Below are 15,681 nucleotides of genomic sequence, written 5' to 3'. Positions count from 1 at the left end.
GTATCTTTTAAATAGCAGTAATACAATTGTAACTTTGTAACTCTGATTATTTTACAATTTAATTACTATGTCCTTTATCTTAATTAAAAGTCTTTAAGGCTATATCTGTCTCAGTGTGAGCTTCCTGTCATACCCCCGAGGACAGGAACCTTATTATTTTCTGATCAAACAGATTGGCAAGCCGAAAACCCATACTAGCCAAATTAATATTATTAACTTCCTAAATCAGGCAACAACCTCTCACAGAATTTGCCAAGCAATCTCTTAGCCCCTGCATTTGCCGTCAATCGAGACAGGGAAACCCTTCCAACCACACATCTTAATTCAGTTCAGGCTTTGCCTGGTGGTTGATTGCCTTGGGTGGTGGCTTCTGTTGTCTCCAGCTATCACGACAATAAGTGACAATCAGGATCGATACACCCCAGTGGGGATCTAAACCTCAAAGAATAAGCAATTGAATCAACTGGTTGCCTACAATATCATTGTACTTATAAAAGTGTAGTGAGTAAGGTCTTTTAGGGAAGCCAGGGACACCCTGGTGATTAATATAATTGTGAGATGTCTGTGTGACACTGTATGGAATATGGGTGACCATTTATAATATTATCGATACCAATATCACAAAATTGCAATGAATCTTATACTGGATAGGCGATGTAAGTGATCAGTGGAAAAGGTAGAATTTGTTAAATATGATACGCTTGTTTATATTGTGACAGACCCAGACCAGTTGGGAACAGCAGAGTAGTCCTGTTGGTATCCAGGGAGTGGGCGGGCAAAGCCCATTCACTGCTAAAGGACCTCCCCCTAGCCTAAGGGGAGGATCCACAGTTCTGTGATACCAAATAATTCCAGGGGACAACTAATGAAATAACAGGAATGGGAGTGAGGTCACAGGGTTAAACGAAGGGAACCTGACGGGGACACCAAGCAGAGAATCCTAGAGAGCGCCCACTGCTCATTGAAGGTGTCAAGGGAGCCAGCGGACACTGCCCAGAGGAACTCTGCCTGGATGCGTGAACAGATGGAGGAGTGGAAATAGGCCCCATAGTCGCAGGAAATCCCATCGGCCAACCTCCTCTCCCTGGTTTTGTAGATGGACATTTTGGCCAGAGCTAGGAGGAGGTTGACAAGGAGGTCCCGTGACTTAGTAGGGCCACGGATGGGGAGTGCAGAGATGAACAAGTGAGGGGAAAAGTGCAACCAAAAATGTAATAATATATCTAAGAGGAGCTGGAATAGGGGCTGTAACCTGGCACACTCTGGGTAAATGTGTGCCATGGTCTCCCTCATGCAGCAGAAGGGGCAGGTGTCTGGGACGGGGGTAAACCACGCCAAGTACACGCCCGTGCTCATGGCCCCATGAAGGAGCCACCAACTGATATCCCCGGCTGGCCTCGGAACCAGGGTGGAGTATAGGCTGGACCACTGGGGCTCCTCACCCCTGAGAGATGGCAGGAGGTCCCGCCACATTGTGTCAGGGCGGGACGCGAGGGTGAGGAAGTGAAGAGTGTGGAGCATGAGCGTGTACAAATATTTCCTTGGCGTGGTTTGAAACCGAACCGGCTGCAAATTGTGCAGTGGGCTCACAGTGAAAGGGAGGGGGGGCCGGTTGGGTCCATGGGGCAGGGGCCTGATGAAAAGGTCTGGAGGGCCTGGGGTGGAGGGTGGGTGGGGTGTGCCCTTTCACAGGACCTGGTCGAGATAGGCCCGAGCAGCGGGCGACAAAGCGGCCTTCACCTACTGAAGTACGCGCTGGGGAGTACGAGGTCTGGAGAGCCCTATGCACTGAATGAGCATCAGGGGATCCAGCCAGTCTCCCCGGTCATAGTCCAGGAGGTCTCTGACCCTGGTGACTTCTGCTAGGACCAACCTCTGGTGCACCGCGGGGGACTCTGCCACCTACACACTGAGCTGGGGGATGTGTAGCAGGGGCTCTGCGAGGAGATCAGCCCCCACAACTGCTGCCACAGACCTGGTTGTTGAAAATAGCTTCCAGGTCTGGAGGAAGTCTTGGTAGAAGACCAGCAGCCCAAAGAGGCTCTGCGAGGAGATCAGCCCCCACAACTGCTGCCACAGACCTGGTTGTTGAAAACAGCTTCCAGGTCCGGAGGAGGTCTTGGTAGAAGACCGGCAGCCCAGAGAGGTTTTGCGGAAGACCTCTCAGATGGAGATAAAGGAGCTACTCCATCACCCTGCCCTCTTAGCCGTGCCAGTAGTCCTGCGGAGACAGATGCGTGGCAGAAAGGCAAATGTGGAGATAGAGCAGCGGATTTGCACTCCACCGGATGGCCTGAAGTGCAGGTGGGAGGGAGCTCGCCTGCCACTCGTCCCCGACCACCAGGCCAGAGCTCTTGACCCAGTTGACTCGGGTGGAGGAGACTGCCGAGTAAATGGCCTGGCAAGCCTCCACCCGCACCAAGTCGCCTGGGTCCTGGACCACGAGGAGCACATTGTCGGTGTACACCGACAGGACCAGCCACAGCTCTGGCACTCGGAGCACCAACCCCATCAGCCTCCGACACAGGAGACAGACGAGGGCTCGATCACCAGAGCGTACAGCTGGCCAGAGAGGGGACACACCTTCCTCGCCCGGCTCAGTCAGGGTCCAGTTGAGCCTGACCAGATGCTCTGCGGAAGCGTACAGCACCTGGAGAAAACCCACAAACTGGGCCAAATTCTCGCAGAGTGATCAGGAGATACCCATGGTCCACCCTGTTGAACGCCTTCTCCTGATCCAGGGACAAGAGGGCGAATGACAGACCATCCCTACACCCTAGTTCCAGGAGATCCCAGAACAGATATAGGTTATCAGAGATGGTGCAGCCAGGGATGGTGTAGGTCTGGTCTGAGTGGACCACGTCCACCAGCACGGACCCTAGCTGCAGCGAGATGGCCTTTGCTATGACTTTGTAGTCCATGCTGAGGAGTAAGACGGGACACCAATTCCGTAAGTCGCGGAGGTCCCCCTTCTTCGGCAATAAGGCGAGCACGGCTCATCTGCACGAAAGATAGAGGACCCCGCCCTGCAAGGACTCGGCCCAGATGGTGACTAGGTCTGGGCCAAGGGCGTCCCAGAACACACGGTAGAACTCCACGGTCAGCCCGTCCATGCCCGGAGATTTATTGGTGAGCATGCGACGGAGGGCCTCCGAGAACTCGGCCAGAGTAAGAGGCAGCTCTAGCTGGTCCCGTTCGCCCACGCTGATCATCGGGAGTCCGTCCCAGAGCACTCTGCAAGCATTAGGATCGGTCAGATCTGGAGAGAAAAGAGTCACGTAGAAGGCCCTGGCCCTCCCGCACATCTCCGCCGGATCCGTGAGGGGGGTGCCTTCCTCCACCAGGAGTCAGGTGACGTGTTTCTTGGCCCCCTCTCTTTTTCTCCAGGGCATAGAAGAAGTGGGAGCCACGATCCATCTCCTGAAGGAGGCGAGCGGGATCGAACAAAGGCGCCCTGGGCTCGATGGTCCTCGAGGGCCCAGAGCTCCTCCCGCTTCTCCCGGCATGCTCCGCAGAGGGATGGATCTTCGGGGCTGGCGGCCAGACGCAGCAGAAGAGCCGGGTGCACACTTTCCCCAGGTCCCACCACCGCCATCTGCCCTCGCCAGGCCAGCCAGAACTCCCGGAAGGACGCCACGAAGCCCGCATCCTCCAGCAAACTATTATTAAAATGCCAATAGGCTGGCCCCGGCCTCTCTGCGCAGAGAGAGGCCATCACGGTGGCAAGGTGGTGATCTGGAAAAGGGGCCGTCTGAATGCCGGAGGAGTGGGCCCCTGAAAGGTGGAGACGTGACTGGTAAATGTGGTCCAGCCAGGAGTGGCCTGACCGATGGGCCTCCACCTGGACGAAGGTGAACATTGAGATGTCGTCCGGGTGGTGGTCGCGCCAGACGTCCACCAGGGAGTGACGTTCGACGATCTCCCGGAGGACGTCCGCGGCGGCCGGGCACTGCTCAATCCCCGAGCGCTCCCGTTCCTCAAGGGTGGTGTGAAAGTGCCCGCCCAGGACCAGGCAGTTGCGAGGAACCAAGCTGCTGAGGAAGGCAGATGCCTGCTGATAAAAACGCAACCTCTCCGGGCCAGATGTCAGGGCATAAACGTTGACGAGATTGACCACAAGCCCCTCCATGCGGACCCGGACATGCAGCAGGAGGCCCGGCACAGCCTCGGTGACCCCCAGCACCTCGGGCCGTAGGTCGAGGGAGAACAGGGTCGCCACTCCAGCCAAGTGAACCAAGAGGTGGCTAAAGTAGACCCTGTCCCCCCACTCCAGCCGCCAGCTAGCTTCAGTGGCCGGATCCGTATGGGTCTCCTGCAGGAAGACCCCAGAGTACCCCCCCTCCTGAAGGAAGGAGAGCACCTGGCTCCTGCGGAGACCCATCCTACAGCCCCGGGTGTTTAATGTTGCAAAGATGATCGGTGCCATGAGGAGGGCTGGGGAGGATCCTCACCAGCAGACATGTCCACGTCCTCCGTCGGGCCGCGTAGCAATCCATGACCTACCCCGTAGGTGAGTAAAGAGTCACGGAAGAGGCGGACCCGCTGGTAGGCCGTGGCGGCTTGCTTCCCAGTCCTCTTACCCTCCTCCATGAGGGCCCTCGCGGCCCGGAGGATCTGATGGAAATCCCCCCACCGCTGGAGCGCAAGCTGGACCTTATTACGGGAGCCACGGACGTCCTCAAGGAACTCCCGCAACTCCTCTTTCAGCGTATGGGGGGGTGGGGTTACTGATCTACGACTTTCCCCCAGCGGGGCCCCCGTCACAGCCCCATGGCTCACCGTGGTGGGCAGGCAGGGGGCAGACCCCTGACATGGCGTCCGATGGGCTGATGCCACGTTGCCTGCCCCACTCCCCGGTTCAACAGGGGGCAGCGGAGAGAAAATAGAGGCCCCTGGTGGGTCGGGACAGGGAAATACAAAGGCCGCTCCCAGGGGGGTATCCTTTGGGAAGGAGTCAGCCCCAGGTGCGGCAATGGCATCATGGAAGGTGGAGGGGATAAGGACGGGGCTGGCATCAGAGACAGGGCAGGGTTCAGGAGAAGGGTCAGGGCAGGGATCAGGAACAGAATTGGGGAGTGGGGCAAAGGCAGGATCCCGAGCCCCAGTAGGTTGGCCGCTGTAAGGCGGCCCCTCTCGGTCTGGCTCAGGAATCTGAGGAATGGGAAGGGGACCCTTAATGATTCCGGGCTCAGCCACTATGGCTGGTGTGCAGCCATGGCATCTGGAGATGGATGGTCGTCAGTTGGGTCCCCGCCTGGGAAGGAGGTCGGTTGCTCCACAGCTAAGAGGGACACCCCATGAGAATCGTGTCCTGACAGCGTGGCACCGGCAGTCACCTGAATAGGCTTGGCCGCTGTCAGTGGGGTGCCACCTGCGGCCAGGCAGATGGAAGACTCCAGGGATCCTCAGAGGTGGGAGCAGAAGCAGCAGTTAGGGGAAGGGAACACGGGGAACGGGGAACTGGGGTGAAGTCACTCAGATCAAGGCCCGCTGGCAGAGGGTCGTCCTTCCCCTGGGTGACTGGGGTCAGACCCAGGGCCTCGATCTCCTCATAGATGGAGGGGAGATCACCTTCCACCACCCCAGGGTTCTCCCCTCCAGCACCCGAAGCGACATTCGCCTCGGTGCTCGCAGGGACTTCGGATGGTAAGGGGCGAGAGGGGCTCCATTGGGGGCTTCCATAGGAAGGGACTCCGGAGGAGGGGCGATGTTACCTTCCGGTGCTGCCACGTTGTCCCCAGCCGGCACCAACAAATGGGCGTTGTCAGGGGGCAAAGCAGAAGGCTCAGCATTGGTGCCCCCCTTCCTGCTCTTCCGGGGGGTCTCCGAATCTGAAGGATGGAACGGGGCCTGATCCTTCCGCTTGCCCCACTTCCCCTGCACTAAGGACCAGCCCTGCATGCATCATCTAGGGGCTGGCTAACAGGGCTCGGGTCGGGGGAAGAGTGATGGCTCAGGGACTTGGGGAGGCAATGGTGATGCAGCATGAAGGAGGGAGGAGTCTCCCTGGGGTGGGCCCTCTCCCACGCCCGGTGATATCTTCGCCGCACCCTCCTCCACAGGCCCTGCCAGATCGCAGACAGTGGAGGCGGGGTTCTCCCGCTCGTCTGGGCGCGCTGGGGGGAGTACATCTTGAGCCCGAGCAGGAGCAGTGATGGACCGAGAAGGAGGAGGGGCAGCTTTGGGTGCTGGGCAGCCAGGGGCGTTGGCGATGACAGGGCCGGCACCTTGCCAGGGCTCGGGGGTCCCGGATGCTCCTCCATGCCAGGCCAAGGGGCAGTCCCTCCGGACGTGCCCCATCGCCCGGCAGCGGTAGCATCAGGCTTCCCCCGTAGAATAATGCACCCAGTAGCGAGCTCCCTGGTAGGGGACCAAAAAGGATCCCTTGAGCACCTCTCTGTCACACACCGCTGGCGGCAGTTGAAGCTGCACTTGCCGGCGGAACGAGAGGACGTGACAGAGGGCGGGGTCTTTGCAGCCCAACGGAAGAGGGTGGTGTTAAAGTCCCCACCCAGGACCAGGCACTCGCGAGGATCCAAGGAGCCAAGGAAGGCGGACACCTGCTGATAAAAATGCAAACTCTCCGGGCCCAATGTCAGGGCATAAATGTTGACAAGATTGACCACAAGCTCCTCCATGCTTCTCAGCGACCCCCAGCACCTCGGGCCATAGGTCGGGGGAGAACAGGGTTGCCACTCCAGCCGTGCAAACTGAGAAGTGGCTAAAGTAGACCCTGTCCCCCCACTCCAGCCGCCAGCTAGCTTCAGCGGCCGGATCTGTATGGGTCTCCTGCAGGAAGACCACAGAGTACCCCCTCCCCCCGAAGGAAGGAGAGCACCTGGCTCCTGCGGAGACCCATCCTACAGCCCGGGGTGTTTAATGTTGCAAAGATGATCAGTGCCATGAGGAGGGCTGGGGAGGATTCTCGCCAGCAGACACGCCCACGTCCTCCGTCGGGCCGCGCAGCAATCCGTGACCTACCCCATAGGTGAGTAGAGAGTCACGGAAGAGGCGGACCCGCTGGTAGGCCGCGGCGGCCTGCTTCCCGGTCCTCTTACCCTCCCCCATGAGGGCCCTCGTGGCCCGGAGGATCTGATGGAAATCCCCCCACCACTGGAGAGTAAGGTGGACCTTGTTATGGGAGCCATGGACGTTCTCAGGGAACTCCCGCAGCTCCTCTCTCAGCATATGAGGGGGCGGGGTAAAAGATCCACAACTGTCCCACAGCGGGGCCCCCGTCACAGCCCCGTTGCCCACTGAAGTGGGGAGGCAGGGGGCAGACCCCCGACGTGGCGTCCGAAGGGCTGACACCACGTTGCCTGCCCCGCTCCCTGGTTCAACAGGGGGCGCCAGAGGGAAAACAGCAGCCCCTGGTAGGTTGGGACAGGGAAATACAAAGGCCGCTCCCATGGGGGTATCCTTTGGGAAGGAGTCAGCCCCAGGGGCAGCAATGGCATCATGGGAGGTGGAGGGGATAAGGACGGGGCTGGCATCAGAGACAGGGCAGGGTTCAGGAGTAGGGTCAGGGCAGGGATCAGGAACAGAATTGGGCAGGATCCCGAGCCCCAGTACGTAGGCCATTGGAAGGCGGCCCCTCTCGGTCTGGCTCAGGAATCTGGGGAATGGGAAGGGGACACTTAACAATGCCGGGCTCAGCTACTATGGCTGGTGTGGCAGCCACGGCATCTGGAGATGGATGGTCGTCAGTGGGGTCCCCACCCGGGAAGGAGGTCGGTTGCCCCACACCTAAGAGGGACACCCCAGGGGAATCGGGTCCCGGCAGCATAGCACCGGCCGTCACCTGAATAGGCTCTGCGGCCATCAGGGGGTTGCCACCTCTGGCCTGGCAGATGGAAGACTGCAGGGGATCCTCAGAGGCAGGAGCGGAAACAGCAGTTAGGGGAAGGGAACACGGGGAATGGGGAACTGGGGTGAGGTCACTCAGATCGAGGCCCGCTGGCAGAGGGTCGTCCTTCCCCTGGGTGACCGGGGTTAGACCCAAGGCCTCGATCTCCTCATAGATGGAGGGGAGATCACCTTCCACCACCCCAGGGTTCTCCCCGCCAGCGCCCGAAGCGATGCTCGCCTCGGTGCTCGCAGGGGCATCAGATGGTAAGGGGGCGAGAGGGGCTCCATTAGGGGCTTCCATAGGAAGGGACTCCGGAGGAGGGGCGATATTACCTTCTGGTGCTGCCACGTTGTCCCCAGCTGGCACCAACGAATGGGCGTTGTCAGGGGGCAAAGCGGAAGGCTCGGCATCCATGCCCCCCTTCCTGCTCTTCCGGGGGGTCTCCGACTCTGAATGATGGAACGGGGCCTGAGCCTTCTGCTTGCCCCGCTTCCCCTGCTACATCACCCGGCAGAGGTAGCACTGGGCCTCTCGTGTAGAATAATGCACCCGGTAGCAGGCTCCCTGGTAGGGGACTGTAGTGAGGCAGTGTGGCTCCCCTCCACCCCGGAGGAGGAAGAGCCCACTCAGAGGCCAGAGTGGGCGGAGCTAGGGAGATCTGAGCCCGCCCCTCAAAGGGTCAGGCGGCAACCCGGAACTATAAAGGCCGGCCCTCAGAGCTCAGTAGGAGCCCAGCCGCCGGAGAGAGCAGATGTCCCTAGGGGGGCCCGAGACTGGGAAACTGCTGCGGCCTGAGGTGGCCGCCCAGGGCTGCCAGAGCTGCCTTGCGCCCGCTACCCGGGGGAGTTGCTGGAGCTGCCCTGTGCCCACTATCCGGAGGAGTTGCCGAAGCTACCCTGCACCCACTATCCGGGGGAGCAGCCGGACCTGCCATCCAACCCCTGCTGCGATGAACCCATGCTCCTGGACCCTGCAGAGGCCAATGCCTGGACCCTGCAGAGGCCAATGCCAGCATCTTCAGCCGCTGCTAAGGCCCCGGGCTGGGACACAGTGGAGTGGGGGGGGGGGGGGCTGCGTCCTCACTGCCACCCAACTCCTGGGTGGCAGACTCCCCCTGTCCCTGGACTGAGGAGGCCGAAGCCTATCATTACTGCTCAGCCCTTCCTGAGGGCCTGAGCCTCCTGACTCAGTGGTTGTTGCCCCGCCCTGACCTAGGGCCGGTCCCTGTGACTCTTGTTATGGCTCAGCCCTGCCTGAGGGCCTGAGCTTCCTGACTCAGTGGTTGTTGGCCCGCCGGAGCCAGGCCCAGACTAACCACATTTCAGCCAACTCCCGCAAGGGCTACCGAGGGAGACTGCGGGCCGGACTAATCCCCCTGACCCATCAGGGTGTAGTGAGCCGGCGTGGCTCCCCTCCGCCCCGGAGAGGGTCGAGCCCTGGTGAACTCTTGTATACGTGGTGCCAGAAGTGGGGCATTCTGATCCCATGACCCCTGTGAGAAGGAGCCAGAGGGGGGGATCCACCCCCAAAGAACCATGGAGATGGAGCGATTATTTAAGCTGCTGACGGCGAGTCAGGAGTGGCAGCAGGCCGCCCAGCTACAGCAGCAGCAGGCAGCTGCCCAGCTCCAACATCAACAACAGCAGGATGCTTCCCAACTCCAGCAGCAGCAGCTTATTCAGCAGCTCAGAGCCCAGCTGCAACAGCTGGTGACAGCGTTACCACACCCCGTAGACCCGCAGCCAAGGGACGGGGCTGGGTCACCGCACCCTGACGATGACCCTGAGGCATTCTTGGTAACGTTCGAATGGGTGGCTGTGACGTTATTGATATAAATGGGAACCATATAGAACATGGGTTGCAACCAAGGTCCTGTGGTGGCACCAAATCCTAAGTAAAGGGGGTCATATAAGGTGTCTAAGACCAGGTTCTGGGTTGCTGGTTATGATTATGCGGTCTGTATGTCTGTGTATCATTTTGTAGTTTAAGTATAAGTATTGGCTCTATACTGTCTATATTTTGTATTATGCTCTGCCTCTGGGAAGTGTCCCAGACAAAGCTGATGTTAGCCCGGCATAGCTGGCTTGATGGCCCATTAAAGGGCCATCAGCTACACAATTGACCCATGGAGAGAAGGCAGACACGCCTTGTGACTCAGCAAAGTATGCAGGGACTGGCCCATGTGACTCCAGACTCCATATTTTTGCTGTAAGTTTCCACCGTGAGGACAAAGGGATTCTTACACCTGGAAAAGTCTATATAAGGCTGTGTCTGTCTCTGTAAAAAAAAGCAACAAAGAATCCTGTGGCACCTTATAGACTAACAGACGTTCTGCAGCATGAGCTTTCGTGGGTGAATACCCACTTCTTCAGATGCAAGTCATATATATAAGGCTGATGCATCATCTCCATCTTGTCTTCAATCCTGCTTCTGACCTCTGGAGGGAATTTGCTACAAACTAAAGCTAGACACAAAGGACTGTTGACCCATCCCAGCGGGGGATGTTCCAGAGACTTAATCTAAACCTGCAGTTTACTCCAGCCTTGCTGCAAGCCTGAACTAAGAACTTTGCCATTACTGTATGTAATTGATTCCATTTAACCAATTCTACCTCTCTTCTCTACCTTTTTCCCTTTGTAAATAAACCTTTAGATTTTAGATTCTAAAGGATTGGCAACAGCGTGATTTGTGGGTAAGATCTGATGTGTATATTGACCTGGGTCTGGGGCTTGGTCCTTTGGGATTGAGAGAACCTTTTTCTTTTATTGGGGTGTTGGTTTTCATAACCATTCATCCCCAGGACGAGTGGGACTGGTGGTGATACTGGGAGACTGGAGTGTCTAAGGAAATTGCTTGTGTGACTTGTGGTTAGCCAGTGGGGTGAGACCAAAGTCCTTTTGTCTGGCTGGTTTGGTTTGCCTTAGAGGTGGAAAAACCCCAGCCTAGGGCTGTAACTGCCCTGTTTGAGCAATTGGTCCTGATTTGGCACTCTCAGTTGGGTCCCGCCAGAATCGCTCCGTCACAGTGGCGCTGGTCACTGGGTGGCCCCAGGACCAGTGGGCAACCTTTTTGGCCCCATACCTGACAGGGACTGCTCAGATGGCATACCGGGGCCTGGCGACAGAAGAGGCAAGGGATTATAGCTGAGTAAAGGCCGCGATCTTGGATGCCTTAGATGTCAGCCCAGAGACTTTTCGGCAGCGTTTCTGGAGCCAGAAGTACCCCTCAGGCATCCGACTCCGGCTGGTGGCCCATGCCCTGAAGAAGGCGTGTAGGTGATGGCTACAGCCAGAGACGAGGACAGCAGAGGAGGTCACGGAACAGGTCATCTTGGAACAGTTTGTGCACACCCTACCGGCCCGAGGATGGTCCTGGGTGCTCCGCCATCGGCCGTCAACATTAGCCGCAGCCGTCTCGCTGTTGGAGGACTTTCTCGCGGCCGAAATGCCCATGGGGCCCACCTTCCGGCCTCAAAACCCCAGGCCTGAACGCTCTAACGCTGAAAGAAAAGGGGACGCCCCGACTGGGACGTGGAGCCTTGGCCATGGGCAGGAGGCCTGCCCAGGGTCTCGGTTCAGATGCCCAGATCCTTCCCCTCGGCCTGGACCGGCGCCCCCCATGCCGAGTGTCACCCGGAGTCCCCCTAGGAGTCCCCCGGAGGGTCCCCCAGAGTCCCCCTAGGAGTCCGAGTGGAGTTCCCTCCCGGGGCGGTCGCCCCGAACTCGGACCCTGTTTCCATTGTGGGAAGTCCGGACACTTGCAGTGGGACTGCACAAAAATGGACTGCAGCTTCAGGCAGGTCTGTGCAGGGGACACCAGGGCTCGGCTACCACAGGCTCCCAAGATCACGGTCCCGGTAGTTGTCGGGGACCATGCCACCCAGGCTTTGATCGACTCTGGCTGTGGTCAGACACTCATTCGCCAGGCTCTGGGACCCCAGACAGACCCCCGCCTGGGAACAATCCACCTGCAATGTATCCAGGGGGATGTCCAGTCTTACCCTAGTGCTTGGGTCCCATTGACAGTAGCTGACGTCACCTGACGGATCGTTGTCGGCTTAGCCCCTTGACTGGCGTACCCGGTGATCCTGGGGCGGGACTGGCCCACCTTTGAGGAGGTCCCCCGGTCGACCCCGGCGCTGGAGGGAGAGTGCCAGGAGGCCCTACCGGAAGAGGTATGCGGGACCCCGGGAACTGAAGCAGGGGCCGAAGAAACTGACAATCCCCTGCTGGAGCCCGCAGTCGAACCCCTCCTCCATACTGATTTTTGCCGTGACCAGAGAGCGGACACTACCCTTAGCTGGGCCTATGAACAGCTCGCGGCAGTCGATGGGACAATCATCGACCCCCAGTGCGCAACCCAGTGGCCCCACTTCGAACAACGCCGGGACCGTCTTTACCGGATCGACTGTGACTCCCGCACAAAGGAACCCCAAACACAGCTGCTGGTACCGCGGTGTCACCGGCAAGCCGTGATGAAGCTGGCACATAACATCCTGGTGCTGGGCATCTGGGCCATGAGAAGACCCTCGCCCCGGATCTTGACACGGTTCTTCTGGTCCAGTATTCACCAGGAGGTGAGGAACTATTGTAGCTCCTGCCCAGAGTGCCAGTTAGCTGCTCCCCAGCAAGTGCCCAAGGCACTCCTGGTCCCCATGCCTATAATAGAGACGCCTTTTGAACGAATGGCCATGGACCTGGTGGGCCCGCTCCCAAAAAGCACTTCCGGGTTCCAGTATGTCCTGGTCATCGTTGACTACGCCACCCGTTTACCCGAGGCCATCCCATTGCGGAGCACCACCGCCCGGACAATCACCGGGGAACTGGTGAAGGTCTTTGTTCGGGTGGGCCTGCCCCGAGAAATCTTAACAGATCAAGGCACCAATTTCACCTCCAGGTTGTTACGGCAGGTCTGCGAGCTCCTGGGGGTTAAACAATTACGCACCTCCATCAACCACCCACAGACGGATGGGCTGGTGGAATGGTTCAACCGGACCCTCAAGGAGATGTTGCGGAAGTTGCCCCCGGAGGAGCTACGCCAGTGGGACCAGTTGCTCCCTACCCTGCTGCTAGCCATCTGTGAGGTACCCCAGTCATCAACCAAGTTTTCCCCATTTGAGCTATTGTATGGGCGCTGTCCGCGGGGCCTGTTGGACTTAATGCAGGAAACTTGGGAGCAGTCCCCCTCTCCAACCCAGGGACTCCTGAAGTATGTCCTCCAACTGCAGGAATACTTTGCTGAGGCTGGGGCCCTGGCTTGTGAAAACTTAAAGGCTGCACAGGACAGGCAGGAACAGACTTATAACCAGGAGGCACAGATGCGTTGACTTTGAACCCGGGGATCGGGTCCTGCTCCTCCTGCCCTCGAGCGAGTCGAAGCTACTGGCCCGTTGGCAGGGACCCTACGAGGTAGCTCGGAAGGTTGGGCCCGTCACTTACGAGTTCCACCAACCTGACCGGCGCAAGAAAACCCAGTGATACCACGTGAATCTGTTGAAGCTGTGGCGAGACCGGGAGGGCCTGCTGATTAACCCTTACTTGCCAGAGCCTGAACTGGGTCCCCATGCGCCCCAGACAGAGGACCTCACTGCTCCCCTGCTCGGCGACACCCTCACAGAAGAGCAGCGCAAGCAGGCTAAAAGTCTCCTGCAGGCTTTCCAGGGAACCTTCACGGCCGTACCTGGCTACACGACCCTGGTCTATCACTCTATCCAGACCGAGCCGGGGAAGCTAATCCGGGAAACGACCCGGCCACTGCCGTACTGGATGTACCAAGAGGTGGAGGAAGAGGTACAGGCCATGCTGGCCTTAGGAGTCATTGAGCCATCTCAGAGTGAGTGGCGTAGCCCAGTGGTCTTGGTACCCAAGCCCGATGGCACCCGCTGGTTTTGTATAGACTTCCGGCGAGTGAATGCCATCTCCCAGTTCGACGCCTACCCTATGCCCCGCGTGGACGAGCTACTGGACCGCCTCGGGGAGGCCCGGTTCATCACCACCCTTGACCTCAGTAAAGGGTACTGGCAGATTCCACTTGATGACGCCTCTAAGGAAAAGATGGCGTTTGCCACTCTGACGGGATTCTACCAGTTTATGCAAATGCCTTTCGGCCTCCATGGGGCTGCGGCGACGTTCCATTGGCTAATGGATCGCCTACTACGGCCCCACCGAGACTATGCGGCAGCTTATCTGGACGATGTCGTGGTCTATAGCCGCCACTGGGAAGACCACCTGGAATGGGTAGCAGCCGTCCTGAGGTCCCTGCGACAGGCAGGACTGACGGCCAACCCAAAAAAATGCCGCATCGGATGGCAGGAGACCACATATCTAGGGTACACTATCGGCGGACGACGAGTGAAGCCCCTCGTTGGGAAAGTGCAAGCCCTGGCAGCCTGCTCGACGCCTACCACGAAATGCCACGTGCGACAGTTCCTGGGGCTTGTCGGGTACTATCGGCGGTTCATCCCCCAGTTTGCTTCCATTGCAGCGCCCTTAACAGGACTGTTGACAAAGAACAGCCCCCGGCAGGTACGGTGGTCCCCAGAATGTGAAGATGCCTTCCGGATACTCCAGATGTGCCTCTGCCAAAAGCCGGTCCTATACAGCCCGGACTTCCACTGGAGGTTCATCCTCCAGATGGATGCCTCAGAGGTGGGGCTGGGGGCCGTCCTGTCCCAAGAAGTTGAGAGAGCGGACCACTCAGTTCTATACCTCAGCTGAAAATTATTTCCCCGGGAGAAGAACTATGCCGTGGTTGAGAAAGAGGCACTGGCCGTGAAGTGGGCCTGTGACGCCCTACACTACTACCTCCTTGGGGCTCCGTTCATGCTAGTCACGGACCATGCCCCCCTCCGATGGTTGATCAAAATGAAAAATAATAATGATTGACTATTGTGATGGTATCTGGCCTTACAGCCCTATGCGTTCACCATCCAGCATAGGGCTGGTAAGGAGCATGTGAACGCAGACTTCATGTCCCGCCTCGGAGGGATGGAAGAGCATGGCCCCGACAAGCGGGAGCCAGACTTGAGGGGGTATGTGTGTGTAGTGAGGCGGTGTGGCTCCCCTCTGCCCCGGAGGAGGAAGAGCCCACTTGGAGGCCAGAGTGGGCGGAGCTAGGGAGATCTGAGCCCGCCCCTCAAAGGGTCAGGCGGCGACCCGGAACTATAAAGGCCAGCCCTCAGAGCTCAGTAGGAGCCCAGCTGCCGGAGAGAGCAGATGTCCCTAGGGGAGCCCGAGACTGGGAAACTCCTGCGGCCTGAGGTGGCCGCCCAGGGCTGCCGGAGCTACCCTGTGCCCGCTATCCGGGGGAGCAACCGGAGCTACCCTGCGCCCACTATCCAAGGGAGCAGCCGGAGCTACCCTGCGCCCGCTATCCGGGGGAGCAGCCGGACCTGCAATCCAACCCCTGCCGTGACGAACCCATGCTCCTGGACCCGCAGAGGCCATCGCCAGGACCCAGGTAGGGCCCGAGGGAGAGTGTGGAAGTGGCCTGGGGGCAGCCGACCCCAATCTGGCTGCAGCACTACCAGAGCCTATGACAGTGTGTTGCAGCCAGGATCCCCACTGACTAAGCAGCGGATCTTCAGCCGCTGCTAGGGCCCCGGGCTGGGATGCAGTGGAGTGGGGTGGGCCTGCGTCCCCTCTGTCACCCAACTCCTGGGTGGCAGACTCCCCCTCTCCCTGGACTGAGGAGGCCAAAGCCTATCATTACTGCTCAGCCGTGCCTGAGGGCCTGAGCACCTCTGACTCAGTGGTTGTTGCCCCGCCCTGACCTAGGGCCGGTCCCTGTGACTCTTGTTATGGCTCAGCCCTGCCTGAGGGCCTGAGCCTCCT

This window comes from Mauremys reevesii, unplaced genomic scaffold, assembly GCF_016161935.1.
Source record: "Mauremys reevesii isolate NIE-2019 unplaced genomic scaffold, ASM1616193v1 Contig2, whole genome shotgun sequence".
NCBI lineage: Eukaryota > Metazoa > Chordata > Testudines > Geoemydidae > Mauremys > Mauremys reevesii.
This window is presented reverse-complemented; position numbering follows the sequence as displayed.